Source organism: Vicugna pacos, chromosome 1 (genome assembly GCF_048564905.1).
Source record: "Vicugna pacos chromosome 1, VicPac4, whole genome shotgun sequence".
Taxonomy (NCBI): Eukaryota; Metazoa; Chordata; class Mammalia; order Artiodactyla; family Camelidae; genus Vicugna; species Vicugna pacos.
The window spans coordinates 84,712,752-84,729,295 of record NC_132987.1 but is presented as its reverse complement, the minus strand read 5'-3'; positions in this window follow the sequence as shown (position 1 = coordinate 84,729,295).

The following is a 16,544-nucleotide window of genomic DNA, read 5'->3' as shown; positions in this document are numbered from 1 at the left end:
CCACCAGCACACACCTCAAGACCACTAATTTTAAACACACGGTTGTATCCTAACGTGTGGTAAACAGCACACTAAGCAAAGGTGCGCCCTCGATGAGCTGGGGAAAAGTCCCAGTCAGAATGTTTAGTTCTGAGTAGCTCAGCAACCATGAGTAGCAGCCCCATTCACAGTTTCAGCAGGCTGTATAGTTACGGGTTGAACTGTGTCCCCTGCCAAAAGATATGGTGAAGTCTTAATCCCTAGGACCTTAGAATGAATGTGACCTTATTTGAAGACAGTCTTTACAGAGTTAAAATGGGGTCATTAGGGTGGGCTTTATTCCAGTATGACTAATGTCCTTATAAAAGGGGGAAACATGGACACAGACATACACAGAGGAATACGATGTGAAGAGACACAAGGAGAAGATGGCCATGTACAAGCCAAGGAATTCTGGAAGCTACCAGAAACTAGGAGAGAAACCCGTAACAGACCCTTCCCTAGAGCCTTCAGAAGGAGCATGGCCCGGCTGACACCTTGCTTTCAGACTGCTGGCCTCCAGACCTACAAGACAATACATTTCTATCATTCTAAGCCACCCCATTTGCAGTACTTTGTTACAGTAGCCCTAGCAAACTAATACACTGCATGAAAGTACGTTCCTCAGAACATGCATGTTACTAAAAACAGTTGTCCTGTACTTTTTCCTGCCTACTTCCAATAGCTTGTAAAGCTCAGGATCTGCCCTTGGAGTTAGTAGAAACTTACACACAGAAGAACCTTACAAAATGAAGATACAAAGGAGATAAAATTAAACTAACAAGAAGACCGTTTCAGTATTGCTGATTTTTATTTCAAATGGTTAATGAAGCGTCTCTTACTGAAGGGGCTCACAAAAGTATTCTGCCTCTCATGTTGCCACATTTAAAAGTAAAATATTAGTCTTAGATACCAGCCATATTACATGAAGAATAAATTCTAATTGCTGTGAATAATCCTGGAATGCAAGGAATGATAGCAAATGACAACGTTTACTGGCTCCACTCAAAGGAGTATTTCCAGTTACTAGCAGGTCAAAGCTTAAGCCGGGCTCAGCGCTGCGCACACCTGCCCGTGAGCCCCCTGGTGCCCTCATTTACTGGGCGTGACTAAAGCAAAGCAAGGGAGAAAGTGAACTGCTTTTCTGGGCTACTGCCTCCTACACAACCCTGGTTCCTGACTATTTGCTGAAAATGTCCACCCTATTAAAAAAGCCAGTAGGAATTTTTGGTGGCTGGATTGTCGAATTCTCAGTAAGACACAGTCCTCAAAGTATACCTCAAAAAATTCCCACAGGAATTAAAAACCTTTTCCCTTTTTTGGGTTCTTCTCTTCTCCCTATTCATTCTCCAAAACTCCCCATGGAGGCCTTTGCCCCTCAGGCCTCTAGTCTGAGTGATGTCACATGTCAAGTCCAGAGTCTCTGGCCAGAAAGATTAGGCCAGGGAAAACAGGGCTGTGGGTTTCACAGGCTCTAACACTCCCAATAACCACGAGCTGTGGGCTTTGAAGGAAGGCCTTCCACCTCTGGCTACGGAAACCTCAGCTTACTATGTGTGAGAGGGGGAAGTTGTACTCCACAGCTTCACACCACTCTTGTAACCTGAAGATCCTACAACTCTGATCCCAGATTCAGCAGGGAGTAGGGTGTGGATGCTGCAGTGATCTCACACCTTAGGTTAACTTTAGGAAGAACAAAAAGACGACCTCTGACTGAAAAGATGTTGACGTTACCAAAAGAAAGTAGAGGAGTTTTGTGGTAGACTCCCAAGGAAAGTGTTACAGTATTAAATGATCCTACATGGAAATAAAGAAGACAGACTTCCAAATGCAGCAGACCGAGCCATTCCCAGGTAGTGGGTCCCACTGGGCTAGCAGGGACCCTGGTGTCTCTCATTCCACCTGGTCCACGGACTGCACTCGTATTCTACCAGGACAGAGTCCAAAGCCCCATCACAAGGTGGTTGATCCACTAGTGGGCCATCTCTCTGCCTCTGTCTCACTCTCCTTCTCAGACAGCTCTTACTTACAGAACTCTCACTTCACACTGAAGATGACTCATATTTTTTCATGATATTAGGTGATGTGTCAGGATCTTGGGAGGAAAAAGACAGCTTCCTCAATTTATGATAACTTAAGGGGGGCTAAATGAAGGGGGGTCACAAGGGATAGTGCAGTAACCTGGGACTGGTAACAACAGAGCTTATGTTTACGTCGGAGAGGGGACAACTGCCAGCGCCTGAAAGAAGAGATCTTTCTAAACATTCCTAGGGAGGGCTGCCGGCTTGAAGCAACCCCACAGGGAGGGAGCCAGGGGAACAAATACCCTTGAAGATAATACAAGGCATTTTGAAAACACCAAGCCTTGCTAGTTGAAGTACTTCCTGAAGGAATTCTCTTAATGTTGCCAATCTGTTGAAAGTTTATCCCTACTGAGGAGAAGCAGAGGTAGGATTTTTTTTTTAACCAATGCACTGCCAAAGCAATGCAAACTTTTTGGTGTGGGATAGGTGTGAGTATGTAGATCTAACATGATTCCTTGTTCCCAGAATGTCCTCCTCTACCAGAAATTAAAAGCTTGGGGTGGGGGGAGTGTAGAGTTCTTACAGTTTGCTACTTGTTATCCTGTGTAATTAAGTCCATGAGAGACTGGTTTTTCTTTGGAGATACTCAGTGTGAATTTACTTAACCCACGACCAAACTGCTAGATTGGAGAGAAGTCACTCTAGAGCTCTCTCTTAATCTCTGAAGCCCACATTGCTTCAGAAGGTCAGTGGGGTCAAACTCCTACAGTCTTACCATAGAGCTGTTTCAATCAGAGAATCTTACGCTGTGTCCTGCTTTATCTACTATGTTGCTTTATTTTAAAAAACCCAGCTGGATCTATTCTCTTATTATGTTTCTACCCAAAAGAATAAGCCAAATTCTGATTCGTCTAGCCTGGGGTAGCAAGTATACAGCAAAGTGCTCCCACTCGTCACGCCCGTATATATCACAACAGATGCAACTAATCATCCACTTCTAGTTCCTGGAAATTGCAGAATATGATAGTGAGTGTGTTTGTCAACAAATTCCGTTCGCCAAAGGATGAGCTTCTGCTTCCTCCCTTTTCCTGTCCCTCCAGGCCTTTGAAAATAGCATTGATATATACTATAAAGGCCTTGTTAGGGTCTATTGCAATAAACCATTACCACATAATAATAGCTCATTCCCCTGTAATTACCCTTCTGCCAGCATCACTTATAAATCATGCTTCTTTTTCTTATCTACTTCTGTTAATCTTGTAACATCGCTGGTATTAAGGAGCAGTAATAACTAGTTAACATTTATCCTTCATGTAGGCCATGCAGTAAACACCCTGGTACACAACTGGTTTTCTTACCGGAATGTTGTTTGCAACCAAAGCCAGAATTCTTCCACTTCTGAGGGAAATGGGTTCAGCTGAGGCAGGGAGTACATCAACCAGGTGGCAGAGCATTTTTCTCTGTCTTAAACTTTAATCAGGTCAAATCCTGGAATACCAAAGTTGAGGAGGGAGGAATTCTTGATGCTGAAGATAAGTAATTTTTAAGGTAATATAAGACATTTAAAACAAAGAACTTATCATGCATAGTTGGTAACATAAACTAAGACTAGCTTCAGGGGAATGGAGGTAAGTATATGATGGTTACTTTCTGGCTCATTCATTTGTTCAGCAAACATGAATCACTCCCAAGCCACACATTTGCCAGGCACTGTTATCAGCACTGTTTACAGGCTCTCCCTAAACTTAAGAAGTTGTCTGGAGGGCAACCACCAGGTCATAGCGCATGTTGACTCCAGATCAGTCTGAAACAGGTGAAATTAGGGTGGATGGATCGTAGATCTGGGCCAGTTTGGCATTTCTTATCATCTTATAACACTTTTATTGTGGATATTGATTTGCTCAAATATACAAGCATAACGGTACCCAATCCAAACCATTTTATCTGACTGATTATAAAGAATAAATGAATAGACAAAAATAAACATTCCGACCAAAGTCCTACCTGTTCAATTGATTAAAATCTGTTTGTTTTTTTTTTAAGGTGGATGCTTTGGGCAAATATGCAGTTGACTTTTTCTAGCCTCTGTACTGGGCTAAACCAGTTTCTCTAATATCACAGTTTTCTTTTCCAGCAACTTTATCCACTTTCCTGCTGCCCAAGTTCTGGTCTCCACCGCTTCACTTTACCCAGTCAGATGATAGTGCACTGAACTCTTGGAAAGGAATAATCATGGAATACCATAATTAATGACTAAACAATTTCAATGCTATTGGTTTGCTTTCTTTCTAGCGTACACAGACAAGGATAATAATAAAAGTTCAAAGGAACTAAAATCCTTCTCCCTCCTACAATATAAATTAACACCTTTATAAACAAGCGATTATTTACAAAGCTGGTCAAAAAAGTAGTTTAGATGTGGGTTTCATTTAGAATTTCTCAGTCGCATCTATTGTTTTTCTATTATTTAACAATTATTTTATTGTACATATCATTCCAAGTACTTAAAACAGAAATTGTTGTGATATTTAAAAATGTAGTTAGGAAAACAACAGAGGACATAACCTGTCACTGTTTAAAAACAGTCATTGAAACAAACCAACCAAGCACATAAGCGAAAAGACCTTTCTAGTCCTATACTTGACTGCAAAGTAACTGATTGCAAAGTAACTGACAGTTAGGAGAATAAACACACCTTCCCTCCTCTACAATTCAAAACACCTTCTCTTTACACATAATTATGCAGATTCTTACCTTAAAGGGGAAGATCACAGACTACTATATCACTGCTTTTTTATTCAAACGAAAAATCATAACTTTGTGTTTTTAAAAAGTTCAATGAAATCTGGAAAGCCGTTAAAAGGCCAATGGAGAGAGAGGGGGAAAAAAGGAAGGCAGATTCATGCCTTTATTTCTGGAGGAAGGGTTTCTGAAGGCTTTTTCTAAAACCTCTTTAGCACCAGCTCAAGTTGAGGTTCGCCTGAGCATTGCGTGCCAGTCTTGAAGTGTCCTGGGGGCTGACTCATTTGCTTTATCATTTCTTGTGAAAACGAGAGGTGGCAGCTATCACTGGAGAGGAAAGGGTGACTTGGTGACTGATCTCTTTACTGAACTGAGGAAAGCAGTCACACGCAAGGTGCAGAACCTCCCAGCTCCCGGAGAAACCCAACAGCTTCAGAGAAAGGAAGTTATTTCTATCCAAGAAGACAGGTGGTAACTGAAAATTCAATCATGAAGGAAAGAAGAAACATCTTTTTCAGAAATATAGTAACAGTCGCCTATAATCAGGCTTATTCCACTTCTCACTCACACCTAATGCTGTTAACTGTATATTGCAAGTTGAAATAGAATTGATCATTGTTCTGGGTTTTAAAAATTCTCTCCCTTTCTAAATGCATCACATCACTTTTAACTGTCTGAAGAACCCTTTATAGTTTACTTCCTCTAAAACACGTGCAGTTTTAATAGAATGATGGGGGCAAAAAGTCACGCACCCACTCAAAGAGTCTGAGGAGTGAGCAATGGGAACAGTGAACAGAGGAAAGCAGAAAGTAATAAATGCCCTAAAAGAAGTTCTGAGAAAGTCAGGGATTTTTCTTTCCTGGGTCAGTGGGGCTTGGCTTGACTTCTGATTGAGCTGAACCTCAGTGACAGACACTAATGTCTTTCCACATGGATTTGGAGAGGAAATGGAAACAACAAAAATATTTGTTGGACACTTACTGGGATGAGAGTGAGGACAGACAGACACTTCTCTAAATACTTTACAAGCCTATCCATTTTAATCCTTAAAACAACCTGGAGAAGTAAATATTGTTATCCCAATTTTAGAGATGAGAAAGTTCAGACACAGAGTTAATGGAAAAGGAGAGAAAACAGACAGACTGATCCCACTGTCAATCTGGACTCTAAATGTTTCAAAAGCACATCTGCCTTTTTTGTGACAAATAACAAACATTTTTGTATTATTTCCATTAATGAAGCATGTCCTCATATGTTATCTCAATTTATCCTCATTAAAGGACTGGTGGGATGCTTTTATTAAGCTTGTTACTCAGGTGAGGAAAACAAGTTTTAGGGAGTTCTCAAGATCACTCATCAGGAAATGATAGAGCCAAGATCAGAACACAAATCTTGTGCCCTCAGTTCTTCTGCTTTTTCAGTTTTCCCCTTGCCTTTCATCTCTGTGCCCCTCCTCTCCCGACTCATGGGAAGGCTGTGATGTCTATAAACTCTCGCATCCATCTGCAGCCAGAACTGAAGTTTCAGTTCATCAGCTTTACAGCCTCTTTTCCTGTTAAAAGACAAAGGTCCTTGGAGAGATAACACTTTAATCTCTCACCCATCATTTGCACTTTAGTATGACAAAGGGTCTGAGATCAGTTGTTTGTTTTTAACAGACTTATGTTTGGAGCAGTTTTAGGTTCACAGAAAAACTGAACAGGAAGGTAAAGAGAGTTCCCACATACCCGCTACTCCAACACGTGTATAGCCTCCCCGTTAGCAGAATCCCCCACAAGAGTGAAACATTCATTACAACCGAAGAACGTACATTAACACATGGTTATCACCCAAAACCTTACATTGGCTTCACTTTTGGTGTTGTCAAATTTATATTGACACATAGCCACCATTACAGTATTATCTGGGGTAGTTGCACTACCCTAAAACACCTCTGTTCTCTGCCCATTCCTCCCTTCTTTCACCCTAACCCTGGCAACCACTGATCTTTATACAGTGAAATTAGTTTTTGACTGGGGGGGGATAAAAATTTAAATAAAAAGCAAACAAAAAAATACAGATGATATGAGTATTTAGTCGTAAGGTATATGGGGTGATACGGGTGTGGGGACTGAAGACCTAAAGGGAAACTCACACAACTTAGTAAATGAGTGAGACACACCTCTCTCCACCCCACCCATCCTCACTTCTTGCTGAAGACTCAGCTCAGCAGATTTGAAACAGTTTTAATAGTGAAAGCCTATGTTGAAATAAAAGCTTACATTTTTGTACATAATATATTAAGAACGTAATTGATACAAATTCATGTTAGCATGAAAGTGTAGCTATTTTAATGAAAGTTAGTCTCACATGCAGCTCAGCATCTACCTCAGGTGGCAGCATCAGACTATTTTTAAAATTTTGATCTAGTTTAACAGAATTGAGAAAAATCCAATTCATAATAACAAATATTTGCAAATGGTTCTTTAAAAGAACTCACATTGCAGTCTAGGACTACTTTCGTTAAACTGGATCAGAAGTTTTGAAGGGCACTAACAACTAGCTTGTATTCTTTAATATAAACATAAAAGCCTAACACACATCTAAAAGGTACAGTCAGCATTAACACCGCCTATGTCAAAATATTATCAAAATATGACCAAGTTATGTGTTCAATTGCTTTTATCTATTGTGTTGTATTGGTGCATAAGAAAAGAATTCACCGAAAAGCTTTCCTGAGTCTCTAGGAACTTGGTCATGTAAGCGTTATCACGGTGTAGTTTTAGTTGTGCAAATTTATAGGCTCAAATTTTTTTAAACAACCAGTACAAAGCTATAAACTTTTCTAAACCAAGGGCACATCTGTAAGCACAGTATATGAACAGAGACAGGGAAAACTCTGGAAAAGAAGACTAAAAGGACTAGACTTGTCAGGTATAAAAGATTATAAAATGCTAGTAATTAAACTGTTTGTGGGCTGGAACAGCTAATCAATGAAAGAGACTACAGGATACAGAAATAGACCCAAATGTGTCCAGGAGAATATGATCAAGCTGAGCACTTCAGTACAGAAAAGAAAATGAATTTTCCATTTGGGGGAAAAAAAGCCATATGGGAAAAAGAAGCTGGATTTCTCTCATTCTTTATGTCAAAATACATTTCTGGTGCAGCGGTGTGCGAGGCTGGCATTTACCAGCTGGCAAGAGGCAATTGTGCACATCTCTTCCTAGCTAACTCTGTGCTCAGAGAGGTTGCACTGAGAGCTTGTAACTGGGCATGGAAAGAGTGTTTACACCTCAGAAATTTGCAAATACTACAAATTAGGGCCTTTGTTTTCATTTCTGTGTTTTGAGATTCAATTTTCCAGTCACCACATCGGTAAGAAAAAAAAATGTAAGATATGAACCAGAGATAAAGGAGCATTTTTCTTTTAATAACTTTCTTTAAAGGTGGTAAACTTTTTCTAAAAATCCAAAATACTGTTTTAAAGATACATCTTCCTACAAAAAGTAAAAATCTTCTACTCCGAAAAATCTCTATAAGTAATGTTAAAATTAAAGTGTCAAAATATGTACACACATAAAGCAAGACTAATGTTCTTATTATACAAAGAGCTCTAACAAGTTAATAGGGAAAAGATGAGCAATTCAATATAAAGATGAGTGAAAGACATTAACTGACAGTTAACAGAAGTATGAATATACCTGGCCAATAAATATATGAAAAAATGCTCAATCTCATGCCTAACTAAGAAATTCAAATTGAAAAAAAATTAAGCCTATAAAATGGTAAAAGTTGAGGGTGGGCTATGATGATGAGGGCAAGGTGTGGGGAAGCCTATTTATTCCTTTGGGATATTGTTAAATTTGACACAATTAAGTGAAATTGAAAATTCACATCTGTTTCAGCTCAGTAATTCTATTCCTAGGAATTTATTTTACAGACTTTCCTAGATGCACAAAAGTGAGCAGACATGGATGACTGTTGTGGCATTGTTTGGGTAATAGTTATCACTGCTACATGAGAATTACCCACAAAAAGCTCAACATCATAATAAACACTATTATCTCATGTAGTTTGATGTCCTAGGAGCTGGAGAGCAGCTTAGCTGGGTGGGTATCTCATGAGGTTGTAGTCAAGGTGTGGGTGGAGGCTGCGGTCATCTGAAGGTCTGACTGGGGCTGGATGATCCAGTTCCAACGTGACTCACTCTCGTGGCTGACAAGTTACAGGAGGCCTCAGTTCCTCATCCCACAGACTTCAGTAGAACTGTTAGGGTGTCCCCATAACAACCAGGTTTCGCCAGAGTGAATGATCCAAAAAAGAGTAAGCAGAAGCCACAATGCTTTTTATGACCTAGTCCTGGAAGCCATTCATCACCGTTTCCACACTATCTGTGTTATACAAGTCAGCCCAGTTCAGTGAGGGAAGTGAATACACAAGGGCATGAATACCACGAGATGAGGCTCACTGGAGACCATCTTCTAAGGCTAGTTACGACAGTTTGGAATAAAAAGGAAAAAAAAGGAATCTCAATATTCATTAATAAAGTACTGGTTAAAAGATTTTTTAACTTAATGTTGTAAGACCATTAAAAGAAAGAAACAACCTATAAGGGCTGCTATGGAAAAACGCCCAAAATATAAAGTGCATGAAGCATATATTTATATGTTATAATGAGTCCCTCAGTATTCTTATAAAAATAGGCATATATGCTATATGCATAATTACATGCATAAGAGCATGAAATTTGTGCAACCATTTATAAGGAGATCTATCAGTGGGCAGTGGAATTGGGGGTGATAGTAGTTAGGGATACATAACTTTTTATTTTATGCTCTACACTTATACTAGAAATGTTTGAAAAAAATGTTACTATGCACACATATCACACTTACAATTTTTAAAACTAGTTAACAATATGCTCCACAGGTATTTACAGCACAGATAGACAAAAGGGGATATCATTTTGGTCAAGCTCAGACCGATTTCCAGATCTAGCTCCTTACTCGGAGGAGCTAAGTGAGTAAGCAGAAGGAAGAGAAGATGGTCTTCTGAATTGAGGATGGAGTACCAGTCTCCCTAGTGTCCAAGTCTCCAGCCTCTGCAAAGCTGGATTAACATGAAATGGGAATTATCCCCAAAGTAGAAATCAGCTGTGGTGGATTTCTCCCTATTCTAAGGCCACAGGGTACTTTGGAGGGTCTGGCAGCTGGGATGTGCAGGAATGGTGGGGTCTGCAGTGGGCAGCAGCTTCACCGGGTCACACAACGTGGAAACCTTGATGTTAGCAAAACTCAGCTCCAGTGGATTTCCAAAGCATCCGCTACCATGTGAACACCTGTCCTGGAAGATCTTCAGGGACTGTAGCTGCTGGGAGTTGAGTCATCTCTCCTGATGGATTATCTTGAAGGGGATGGAGACCCAGGAAGCCCATGCTCAGTTTATTACAAGGCCAAGTTTTGGGTTTGAACCTTGGAATAAGTTCTCCACCAGGGTGAGGAAGAGGATGGCTGAGAATTGTCTATAGCAAGCATGAGTAAAACAGAGCAATAGGATTTTCTTTAAATTTTTTTTTGTTTTCAAATTTATTTTCTGTTAGTTTGCATGCTTACTTTTTTTTAAGTTTTTAAAATAGATTTATTTACCTTATTTTTATTTTATTTATTTTTTTGAAGGAAGGGAGGTAATTAGACTTATTAATTTACTAATTTTTGTAATGGAGGTACTGGGGATTGAACCCAGGACCACGTGCATGCCCAGCATGTACTCTACCACTGAGCTATACCCTGCCCCCAGTTAGAGTTTTAAAGAAGCCTCCTAACAGCTTGTATCAAATGCTAATAATACAATGATAATAATTATAAAGATGTAGCTAACATTTATTAACTGCTTATTATTCACTTACTAATTATACCCATTTTACAGATTAAAAAGCTGAGAATTGGAGAAGCTAAGCAGTCTCCCCAAGGATGTTGCACACTTTTCTTTGGAATTTCAGTTTTGGCAAATAATTAAAAAATGTACTTTTGAAAAAATTAAAATTGAATCAAAGACATTAAGAATTCATGAAACAGTTCTGTCCAAGGAAATGGAAGACCGCTGCTTAGATGACCCATCCTTGGAACCAATGAGTAGAATTTATAGAAGGTTAGTTCTCTGTTCAATAAAAAGTATAAACTTATTCAGAATTAAACTATTCAATCAGGGAATGAACTTTCCTGAGAAGTAGTAAGCTCCCCATCACCGGGCATGTTCAAGCAGAAACGTAATTACCACCTGTTAGGTATAGTACACAGAAATGGGAGCAGCTTACCATTGAGTTCCCTTTCAAATCAAAGTTCTGATGTTCCTATGAGAATAGAAGCTTCCCTTTGTTATCCTTCACATTGAACTGAGTTAAAGCTTCTGATTGCACAAGGCTGGATTAAATATATATCCTGAGATTGTGGGGTTTTAAAAACAATAGTAAACACTTAAAAAGTGCTTATTATGGGTGTGACACTGCTTTACATAGATTAGCACAGGTAATCCTTCCTACCATGCTATGTACACAGGATTTACATAAAATTCTAGCCTTGAAACCTAGGTACCAAATACATGTTCTTCAGCACTCTGCAATGTTTTAAGATCCACATAGTGAGATACAGCTGCCATTATAGGGCCCTACAAGTGGAGAAGGGTTTAGCTAAGACACTGCAGATAAATGAATAAACAGACACAGGAAGTGGTTTGTCACATAATAGGGAGTTTCTATCCATGTTTCTATAGTTATGTCACCAAACCACAGGCTGACACTAAGAAAAAAAATCAGTGCCAGAAAACCCTCGATACCATTAACATTCCTTGATTTTGAACTCAGTACAAATTAGCTTAATCTAAAAATTTTAATTTAATGAGAAAAAAAAAGGAGAAAACCATAAAAATAGCATTCATAAGTTCCCTAGTCCCTGTGTCCTTATTTTGTTCATAACAACAGGATTTGTTTTCACAGAGCAACAACCACAAGACCTTACCATCCCTTACTGAATGCAAATCATGGTAAGATGCTGGGAGGCAAGGTCTTGGCACCTATGAGCTTCTGTAACTCAATGGTTCCCATTACAGCTTCGAAGCCAAACCACTTGAGGCTGGACACTTGGCTCTGGGGTGTTAAGCAAATATGTCATCTATCTACCCTGCCTTTTTTCTCACATATGCAATGGAAATAATAGCACCTCTCTCATAGGATCCTTTCAAATACTGAATAAGTTAACTCATGCAATTTCAAAACAGTGCCTGGCATGTAGTAAATCCCCTACTAGTATTAGCTGGTATGAGGGGAAATGGAGCATTTGAGCATAAATCTGAGCTTACAAAGAGATAAATAATGTTACCTAGTGGTACATGAGAAGCAGATGAGCGTTACAGATATGAAATATGCTGGGGTTCAAAGTGTAGTGAGATGGTTATGGGTGGGAGTGGTAGGGGCCACTGGGGCAGACTCTCATGGTGAGGAGAGAAGAGCCAGAAACGAATTCTTCTGCCCACCTTTGATGTGGCATGGCTTTCAGATGCTCTCACGAGTATGACATTCTCAGCTAATCTGAGGTGGTCTGTGAAGCACACTTGACCACAAAGGGGGAAAAAAATAGTAAGAGAATCAAAAAGTTAAACAATAGGTGGGAAACAATGATATATAAAACAATGAAAATACACAGAGGGGTAACGTGTTATTTCCTTGACAGATAAAACATACCTACATATAAAAGAATGTATTTAATATTTTGGTATATGTGTAAATATCTATCACTGAATTTTCTCTTTTCCAGAAAAATTCCTCTATCAGATTACTCAAACTTCTTAGCTTTAAAATTTTGTTTTTGATGTTGACCAGAGAAAGTGAAAAGCAATTTACTGACACTTCTCTCTTATACAATGTAAACACACAGCATGTTTATATTTTCCACTGGGAAGGGGAGCGCGTGACCATGCAAATGACTACTCTTCTTCCTGACTAATCTCATCTACTCCTCTTCCTACTTCTAAAGTGATAACTAATTATTTATCTAGTTTTCCATTTATGATATATCTAATCAATTGTTTTAATGTCTTCAGTATGGCTTTAACTGATTTACTAAATAGGTGACGTTTGGATGCACTTAACAGTTTACAGAACTCTTTCCCATGCATTATCTCAGTTACCTCTCACAGTAATTTTGAGAGGAACACATTACTCATTCTGTTTTACAGATGTGGTAACTTGAGAGTAGAGTCGGTGTGACTTTCCCTAGATCACACAGCTGCGACTGGTCTGAGATCTGGGCTCAGATCGTACGGGAATATTATCAACGGTTTCAGAAATGGTCGTTATGCATTGAAGGGTCCTCTGGTAGCTGGTTAAAAAAGGAAAAGGGGGAACAATACAGACTTTGTATGAGTCTCCGTCTATAAATGTTTTTGTGTTGTCACTTATTTGTCTTATTTCATTTTTGTTTTTGTTTCTCCTCACAAGACTCAGAAGCCTCCCAGGGACAGCAACTAATTCCCACACCCCCGACTCTGGTCTGGGCTCTGTTCTTCAGGGGAGCAAGAGCTGGACGAAAGGAGCACGACTCCCCTCTAGTCACAGAGACGTACTGGACTGCTAGGTCCTGGGAAACTTTCCCAGGAACTGTCCTATTGCTTCATCATCACTGGGGATTAGGTAAATTGTTAAAGCCCCAGGCCTTTGTGCTGGCTTCATAGCCCCAGAAAATGTGTCAGCAAAGCTACTTCCTACTGTAAAACCCTTTCGCAGAAATGGTGGCTCATGACAGGCCTGCAACAATGTAAGGAATTTTTACCAAGAGCTTGGAGGCTGGACTGTTGGAGGAGAGGTTAGCAGGAAGCCCAGGATAACCGAGAGGCTGACTCAGAGGCAGTTGCCGGCCACCTGAGAGGAGAGTTGCTTCACCCAGTCCTGGGAAACATGGACTCATGGCCTGATGACCCCTTTGGAATTCTGAGTGTCTTTAGTGTACGGAGTGAGAAAAAAGATACAGAGAATCTTCCTGGATTAGGGGAAACAGAAGGGGGGGATGCACACACGAAAAATGTCAAGTGGTTGGTAAAGGCAAGGAACAGGCGTCAGTGGTGTGATGGTTAATTTATGTCAACTTGGCTGGGTCACGGTGCCCAGATACGTAGTCAAACATTATTCTGGGTATTTCCAGGAGGGTGTTTTTCATGGAGACTAACATTTAAGTGAGTAAAGCAGATTGCTCTCCATAATGTGGGTGGGCCTCTTCCAATCAACTGAAGGGCTGAGTAGGATAAAAGACTGAGCTTCCGGAGCAAGAGGAAATTCTACCAGCAGACAGCCTTCACGTGGACTTGTATGACAGCACTGGCTCTTCCCTAGGCCTCCAGACTAATGGCCTTAGAACCTGAACTGCTTAGGATGAGACTTGGCAGCCTCCATACTTGTATGAGCCAATTCATTCAAATAAATCTCTTGAGATAGATATATATCTCCTATAGGATCAGTTTCTCTGGAGAACCCTGACTAATACAGGTGGGTTGTAGTCCTCAGGCTTCAAGAAAGGGACCTGAAGCTGGTGAACAAAAACCAGCGATAGAGCACCAAGCCATACTGTGACTCCATTTGGCAAGGTACTTGGGTACTGATCTCACTCCTGGCTTCTTAATTTTCCAACATTACTTTCCTCTTGCCAACTTTTCTTACTTTTAATTGAATATATCCTAATATATTTTATGTGTTATTATAAATCACCTTAATTCCTTTTCAGGATAAGTTAGAAGTATAAATAAATAGATCCTCTTTATTTGAAGCAATTCTTTAAGGCTAGATTTAGATTTCTACATAAAAGGAAGGAACATATGAATTATCCAAACCTAAGAAGAAAATCATGAGGAGAGACAGAAGTCCAATTGTGTGTGAAAGTATCTTAGTAACAGAAGAGAAAGTATTGAAGCTAATCCAAAGGATAAAACATCAAACCACAGAGATGTAAGCAAGAACCAAAAACTCTCTTAAAAAATTAAAAAAGGTGAGTTACAAAATGGAAAATGAGTTTGGTGTTAGTATGCCTACTTAAATTTTTGTGAAAATTATCAAATTAAAAATACTTTCTGGTGGGAGAAAATTAAACAGTTCAAGGATACAACATAGTTAATGCAAACACGATGCTATGCTATCTATGTACATATGCTTTTCAAAATGTGTATGCTTCTAACTCCAAATTAATAAAAATCCAGGTAAAATTTCATGCTACGTCAAAAAGAGGAGCTTAGGGCATTTCTGACTTTATTTCCGATTATAATGAGACATTAAAAAATAATGAGGAACAAACAACAGTGAACTCAGAATGTCACACCACAAAAGTAGAGAGAGCAGGAGTGAGAGGGCTCCACCCACCTGCCCACATGAGAACCTGGCCGGTGAGAAACCAAACCATGTAACAACTCTGAGAGAAAGCCCACAGACTTCATGAAGAAGCATCCTTCATCTAGGAACTCGTTTTTCCCAAACAGAAAGTGTCCTTCAGTCAGTCTCCTTGCTCTCCTGTGTCGTATCTCACCAACCCCACCAGGAATTAATGACGCTGTACGGGCAGCACAAGGATTGTGTGATCGTCAGTCCGGGGAGGCCAGATATTTTCTTCCAAGCCCCAGGCTGGCTCATTCCTTCAGCTGAACTTCCTCCAATTTGGAGGGGATCAAGGGGGAGGGGTGAGGAGTTGTGGGATTTTGTTCTTTCACTGGGTAACTTTCATTTCTATTTGTATTCTATTGATTGCCAAGGAAACCATGTTGAGGTTTTCAACCACTGGTAGCTTCAGCCCTTCAAGTTGTCATTAGAATAGAATTTGAAGAAAACTAAGTAGAGCTATAAAAACCAGAATATGTTTTTTTTTTTAGGTTTCTTTCTTTACAAACACAACTATGCTTAAGTTCCTCTATAACTCATGAGATGCTTTTGTGGTTGAGCCAGAGGGCTGCTGTGTTTAGAGAACATAACCCCAGAAACGGTGGTCAAGTCGTTAGATGGTCATTGACTTCAGTATAACTTATAATCTCCCAAGCAGAAACTTTAAAGAGGTCACACATCTGAGACACTGTCCAGCACTCCACCTCTGAAATACCTTCCCATTATGCCTTGACATGTATGAAATCTGTGACTGTAGTTTGAATTTTATGAATAAAAATTTTACTTACCAGCATAGATAGAAAAGAAACTTTAGTGCCACACTGAAAGTTCTACGAACCTTGAAGAATTATTAGAACCTATGAAGTAACTCTTTTCTATGACTATATTGATCCCTTAAACTAGTTAGAAGATAACATGAATTTAATAAATCTTAACATGAGGTTAAAAACAGGAAGAGGTCTTTAAAACACTGATAAGGTGATGGCAACTCATGATTTAAAAAAATCAATGGAAAGTTCTTTCTGATAAAAAACACCTATCTGATAGGAAAGTATATATAATGAAAACAGTGTTTTGAGATCTTAAGAAAATTCATGGCTTTTACTTTACAATTTTTTAAAATTAATCTAATAAATGCAAGCAGTTAAAAACAAAATCAAAGGCTTAAAATGAGAAACACCAATTCTCCGTCCCATGGGTATACAACCCTAGTCCTGCTCTCCAAAATCAACAACTTTTAAGTCTTCCAGATTTATCTTTTGTTTACCTCTACATTACTAAATAACTAGAGGTCTGTCTGTTGTCTTTGCTTCTCTCTCTCTTCTCAGATATTTGGAGATTTCCCTCAAATCTTTGATGATCCATGCCCT